The following is a 7462-nucleotide window of genomic DNA, read 5'->3' as shown; positions in this document are numbered from 1 at the left end:
GATATGATTGGATCTCCCTCATTTTGTATCTTCTCAACGGATGGTGACAATCCATTTGTCTCACAAAATGAATCGTGTGAATGAATCTGTCACTGCTGAAGTATGATTTCCTTCGAATAAAGGAGAAATGCCCTATGCTAAAAATCACCAATATTTATTCCAGAGTTTCTTATATGTTAAAACTATTAACTATTTAGATAAAGGTAGGGGAAGGAAGTTGCAACAACTTCAGACAAAAACTACCCCATTCTTCAGGGGTTGGGGGTACAGTTACTACAGGACAGCTTCACTTCAGGCATCAGCTACAATCAGTGTTCCCTGTGTTACTACATACACTCTTATCCTCAGGCTGTGTAATTCACCAGAATAACTCATAGAACCCAGGAAGGTGATATACTTAGAGTTACAGTTTTATTACAGCAAAATGGCACAAATTAGAACAGCAAAAGGGAGAGATGCACAGAGTAAGATCTGCGAGAACTCCAAATATGAGGTTTACTTTGCCCTTTCCACATATATATCTCATTAGACATGCAAAGATACTTAGTGTATTTTTCATTTCAGAAATGAAAAGCAGATTGGTAGGCCTGGGACTGATAAATGTGGAATCTCTATCTTGGGCTAACTATCAAATCTGGTTCTTATCACTCTGTGTGGAAGATCTAATTAGTAGTATAGATACTCCCTTGGGAAGTACACAATGTGCTCATCAATATTTGAAAAAGAATTCCAAGGAAGTAAGAATTTCATAGTAAGAGTTTAAAAATTTGGTAAATAAAAAAGCTTTGAAAACTTCACTATTTCTTGCCTAATTTATTTTATATATATATATATATATACTTATATATATACATATATATATGTATTTCTCATAATATGCATCTTCCATGAACTTTTTGCATGGATTTCAATTTTGTTGCAACAAAACTTCTCCTTTAATTCAATTTCCATGAACTTTGTGAAATTCTCCTACAAGTATATATTTGTGTGTGTGTGTGTGTGTGTGTGTATGCTCATGTAAAACAAGAAAAGAACGTACCTGGGGAAAAAAACTAAATATCTATTGAACCAAAAAAAAAAAAACCATTTATATATATTGACATTCAAACATCAAAATCCACTGGAAAAACTGACGTACCAGAATGTGTGAAAATTCACAAAAATATTCAAACCTTTTAAAAATTTATTTTTATTTTATTTGAAAGGCAAAGTTCAGAGAGGGACACACACATACACACACACACAGATATCTTCCATCCACTGGTTCATATCATAAATCACTACAATGGCCAGGGCTGGGCCAAGCCAAAGATTCTAGGAAGCCAGGAACTCCATCCTAGTCTCCCACATAGGAGGCAAGGGCCAAAGCACTTGGCCCACCTTCTTCTGCTTTCTCAGGGACATTAGCAGGTAGTTGGATTGGAAGTGGAGCAGCCTGTACTGGAACCAGAGCTCCAATATGGGATGCTGGTATACCAGGCAGTGGCTTAACACTCTGTGCCATAATGCTGGCCCCCATATGTGACATTTTAAAGACCTCTAAATGTCCTAAAATTATCTTTTTTGCCTAACTTTTAACCCTTTCTAGTGTGTCTATATACTTTTTTCCCACATTGTTGGATTAGATATCAAAACATGGCATTTATTTAAGATGTTCCTTTTATGAAAATTCGTTGGGGTCTAGCATTGTGGCACAGGAGGTTAAGCTCAGATATTAGAGTGCTAGTTCATGTCACAGATCCTCTGCTTCCAGTCCAACTCCCTACTACTGCCTCTGAGAAAGAAGCAGAGGAGTGCTACCCATATGGGAGATCCAGATGGAGTTCCAGCTTCCTACCTTCACCCTGGCCCAGCTCCAGCTATTACAACCATTTGGAATAAACCAACAAATAGAAGATCTCCCTCCCTCTCTCTCTCTCTCTCTCTTTCTCTCTCTCTTTTCTCCCTTTCTTCCTCTTCCTCTCCTCTTTTTCCCTCTCCCTGTTTCTTCTGCCTGTCTGACATACCGCCTTTCAAAATAAATCTTAAAAAAAGAAAAGTAGTTAGTTTCAGGTACATTTTGATGGTAGATTCAACAGGATTTGATGGAAAATTGTTTAAGAGGCTTTTAAGAAAAAGAATAATTAAGTGTGACACCAAGACATTTAGCCTGAGGAACAGGAAGGACGGAGTTACCAATGAGATGGGAAAGACTCTGGAAAGAAGAAACTCCGGGGTAGGGAAGGATGAAGGAAGGGAACACAGACAAAACCTAATCCAGATTCAGAATTTCTGTGACTCCAAACCTTAATATTCTTAAATAAGCAGTTCAGCATCCAGCTCTCACGTATGCTATGCCTGGTAATGCTGCAAGGGCTGTGGTTTACAAGTTGTACCTTATTATATTCCTCCAAGAAACCTACAATCATGAAAACATCTATAAGGCAAATATGTAGTACTTACTATGTGTCCCGAACTGTTATATGCCCCAATGCCCCATCTGCACACTCTCTCCTGTAGTCTTTGGAACACTTGTTAACCTCATTTTACCAATGGGAATAAAACAGGTTAAGTAGCTTGCTTTTAGTTACATTATATAGTGGCAGAGCAAAAATTTTAAACCAGGCAATATAGCAGCCACATCTATTACATCATCATCTGCAAGTGAGGTAGAGAGAAGACTAAGTAGGAGAGGGCTTGTCACTTCTGGAAGACACACAGTAACACTTGACAGTATAACTTTTGCTCTGCCTACAACCCTTTGGCCAACGGTTTTGACAAAATAGCAGCTTTTGACTTTTGGAAGGAGAGGGCCCAGGAATAATGGAATCAGTGACACTCTCCTTCTTTTTCTAGAACTTATCTCCATGGACTCCAAAGTAATGTGTGTGTGTGTGTGTGTGTGTGTGTGGTGTAGCTGTTATTAATTTGCTAGAGCTGCCACAACTAAGTACCACAGATGGAATATTTTAACCAACAAATATTTATTTTTCCTTAGTCCTAGAGTCTACAAGTAGAAGATCAGGGTGCTATCAGGGTTGGTTTCTTCTTACCCCTCTTTCCTTGTCATGTAGATGGCTACCTTTGCCTTGTGTTTTCATATTGTCTTATCTGTGTGTGCATTTACATGCTAATCTCCTCCTTGTATAAGACTACAAGTCATATTGGATTAGGACCCATCCTGATGACTTCATTTTTACTAAATAACTCTTCTAAAGATTTTTTATTCAGCTGTACTCATATTCTGAGGTACTGGGGTTTATGAATTGGGAAGGAGGTGATATAGTTCAGCTCCTAACAGTTACCTAACATTGCTGCTTAAAATCTCCTTTAGGGAGGGCATTTGGCACAACAGTTAAAACATTGTTTGGGATACCCACATCTCACATTGGAGTGCGTGCGTTTGAGTCCTTGCTCTGCTCCAGATTCTAGCTTAATGCTAATGCACACCTTGGGAGGCAGCAGCTCACAACTCAAGTAGTTGGGTCCCTGCTATCTACATGGGAGACCCTGAGTTTCCAGCTCTTGGCCAGGTTGTGGTGGGCCTCTGGAGAGTGAATCAGCAGATGACATCTGTCTATTTCTGTCTCTGTGTTCCTCTCTCTCTCCCTTTCCTTCCCCCCTCCCCATTTATCTTTCAAATAAATAAAACAATAAGCTAAAAAATTTAAATTTCCCTTCATATAGAAGTAGGACAATTTTTTTCCATTGAACCTTAAAAGACAGATTTTAAACTTGTATCAGGGGAAGGATATACAGAGACAGTGGTATGATAGCTTCTGGATCTCTTTCTCTGACGACCTCTTCTCTCCCACTTGCACTCTGTCTCGGATATGGGAAGAGGGAGACAGGTAGCAAGGGCACCTGTTTCACACTTGAGTGTTGCAACAGAGTGTGGGATAAAGAAAGTTTACTTAGAAGACAACCAATTATTCTGTTGTGAAAGCAATTCAGAAAAACTTGTACCATCAACCCTCTACTGCATGTTGGAATAGAAAAAAAAAATGCTTTTGAAACCATACAGTTAGTTCTCCTTGAACTTTCAAGGCTACAATTAATTGAAGTTGACAGACATCTATTACATTCAGCCTTTATGTCTCCAAGCTGTCTTCACAATTTTTAGTTGAATTGGATACTTCAATTTGTCTATAGAAAATTTACTGAGAATTATCCAGAATGCTTACTGTTGGAAAGATACTGGAAATATTTTTATTAAAAATATATATGTAAATGTTTTCCCCAAAGTTTATAAAGTATTTCATCTTTTGGAATACAAAGCTGCCAAAACTCACCTAGAAATAATCTAGTTTCTTTCTATAAATGAAATGAGTATGCTTTTAGCTAAAGAGGAAACATTCATTGTTTAGTTCCCAGGAATTCTATAAAAACAGTAGACACACAAAAGTTCACTAAAACAACGAGGGAGACCTTCAAGTTGCATTCAGAGTTGCTTTAATGCTGAGTAGTTACTGGTAACCGTAACCCTGGAGATATTTTGGGCCAACATGGAGATAGAAATTACCATGGGAACCCAGTCCCGGGGAATATGATTCAAAAAGGCATTGAAGGCCAACTCTCTCCAAACCCCCACTTCGTTATACAGACCTAGAGGGAAGGCAGATCCTCAATTTGAAGAAAGCAGAAAAAATAAGGTAGTTTGAGAAGAGTTCAACCTTCTGAATTTTCTGGTAATGCTAATCAAATGCTTCAGTATGAACGATAAATGGCAAGTGTCAGGTCCTAATATTTACTAGATTGTCAACTCCAAGATAAGAACAAGCACAAAACTATTTTATTTTCACAGTTCTTTCTAGTTTATGTAGATTTTTATATTCGTTATTTCATTTGGTCAATTTTTTTGTAGTGAAGAAGGAATGGCCCAGAATTCAGATTTGTTAATGTATCTGAACCTTGATTTTTTCAGCCGTGCTGGAATAACCACAGAAATTCTACTTACCTCAAGGGACAGTTATGAGTGTTAGATTAGAATATGAAAAATAAAATTCCATTGTAGTGCATGAAAAAATTTCATTTTTAGGTATTAATAATTAACAGATTCTACAAACCATATTCTCTGAATTAATAACTTACTGCTTTTTTTGGGTATTGATAAGGAGGATGGCTCCATTGCCCTCACGTTGGAACTCTCAAAGCCCTTAGAAGATCTAATTATTATATTAAAAGAATAATGTCCCTATAGCCATTTTACATATGAAGACTGATAATTTATTTAAGGATTATCTTGTAATATATCTATCTACTAATAACTCATTTTACTAGAGATCCACTCAAGTAGAAGGTAGTTGTGCTGGGATTTGAGGCCATATTTGTTCAGTTCTAAAGCATCTTGCTTTTTAAAAATTGAAACTTTATCACAACACATTAAAATGCCCAGTAATCAAGTGCTCTTGCATCCAAATGCATGGAGGACTAGAAAGACTAAATGGAAGATGTAGATTTAGGTCTGTTAGTATGAGCACCTCTGCCAAAGGGTGCAATTACATTTGTCTTTATTTCAACTTCTTCATTCAGTTCTTCCCCTCTCTTGTGCTACCCAACAACTCCCTCATGTTAATGTAACAAGAAGAGGACAAAAGAGATTATCCATCAAAACTTATTGTTTGTGTTAGGAAGAAATATTTTGAAAAGTGATTAGAGTAGAATGAAGCACCAAGGGTAGGGAACCGTAGTGAACAAGAATTACTAATATGCTACACCTAAGTCAAAGTGAGGAAGGTTTGTTGTCTCTGAGATAGAGAAAAGCAAGCTGCACAAACTGACATAAAGGCAAGGGGAAAATAGAGACCTAACAAGGGTGAGTTCTGAGCAACAATAAAGCCAAGAGAAACCTTTGGATGGAGGAAAGCCAGAGGAATCTTAAGAGGAAAAGAATGCACATAAGCTGTTGTCCAATTGATTGGTTGGGAGTACAAGGTAAACATCTGCTTCCCTATAAAATCTTCAGGAAAGTTCATTTTAGAACTCCAATGGGTGGGCATTTAGCATCTGCTTAATACAACACTTGAGTTGCCAATATCCCACACCAGAGCTTCTAGGTTTGAGTCCTGTCTCTACTTTTGATTTCAGGTTCCTGATGATACACAGTTTGCATGTCAGCAGTTTACGGCTCAAGTGCTTGAGTCCCTGTCATGCATGTGGGAGAATAAAATGGAATTTTGGGCTCCTGGCTTTACCCTGACAGAACCCTGACTGATGTGCATATTTGGGGAATGAACCAGTGTATCAAAGTGCATTCTTTCTCCCCTCCGACTCTTTCCCCCATTTCAAATTAATATTTTAAAAAACTCAATAAAGTTGTTGTGAGAATATGAATTTGGAGGACACTAGAAGAAATGTTCAAACGTGAGCTAGAGTTAGGGTAAACATAAAATAAAACAGGCAGTAGATCTGGATGCAGAAGCTAGAGGATGAAGGACAGCCTACCTCTGCATTTTGTGGTCCTCTACCTGAAGGTAGTATTCAGTAGTGAAAATAAATGAAGTACTAATAGACACTACAACATAGAGCATCTGAAAAGAAAATTATTCTAAGTGAAAGAAGCCATTCACAATGACCACATTTTTTTTTAAAAAATATTTATTTATTTGAAAGACAAAGTGACAGAGAGAGAGAGAGAGAGAGAGATCTATCCACTGGTCACTTCCCAAATGCTAGCAACAACAAAGACTGGGGTAAGCCAAAGCTTGGAGCCAGAAACTCTATCCGGGTCTGCCATGTGGGTGGGAGGGACCCATACTTGGGTCATCATCTGCTGACTTCCAGGCACATTCATGGAAGCTAGATCAGAACCAGGCACTCTGGTATGCGCTGCAGGTGTGCCAAGCAGCAGTTTAACCTCCTGTGCCACAACAACTGCTCCAAAATTGTATGACTGGATTTATGTAAAATGACCAGAAAGGGCCAACCTATGGAAATGGAAACTAGATTAGTAGTTTCCTGGGGCTCGAGTTGGAACAGGGAATGATTGCAAACGGTCATCAGGGACCTTTTTAGAGTGATGCAAATGTTCTAAAGCAGGACTGTGGCAATGCTTGAATGACTCTTAAACTCACCATCATCAAATATTCATTTGAAAATGACTGAATTGTGAAGTATGTACATTTTGCCTCAATAAAGCTATTAATTTTTAAGGCCCTGCACAGCAGCTGCATTTGAAATGCCACCACTCCTGGAAAAGAGCAGTGTACCTCTGGAAGCACACTCAGAAGCTCGCAACCATGGTTGCCTCTATGGGAGGAAACAGGCATGGCGAGGGGAAGGGGTTGAGAGCTCTGAATTTGTAAGTTTTTGTGCTCCTTGATTTTTGTACCAAGTACATGTACTCACTATTCAAATAACAACATTAAACATTTTGCGTTGCTTAGTTACTAGGGGGATACTTGGCTGCTGTTGGTAGCGAGAAAGTCATTAATGGTAATGCGGTCATTGGAAAGGATCATCTAAGAGGGAAATGCTGCATCAT

The sequence above is a fragment of the Oryctolagus cuniculus genome, chromosome 12 (assembly GCF_964237555.1).
Source record: "Oryctolagus cuniculus chromosome 12, mOryCun1.1, whole genome shotgun sequence".
In the NCBI taxonomy this organism is placed as follows: domain Eukaryota; kingdom Metazoa; phylum Chordata; class Mammalia; order Lagomorpha; family Leporidae; genus Oryctolagus; species Oryctolagus cuniculus.
Note: the sequence above shows the minus strand (reverse complement) of the source record.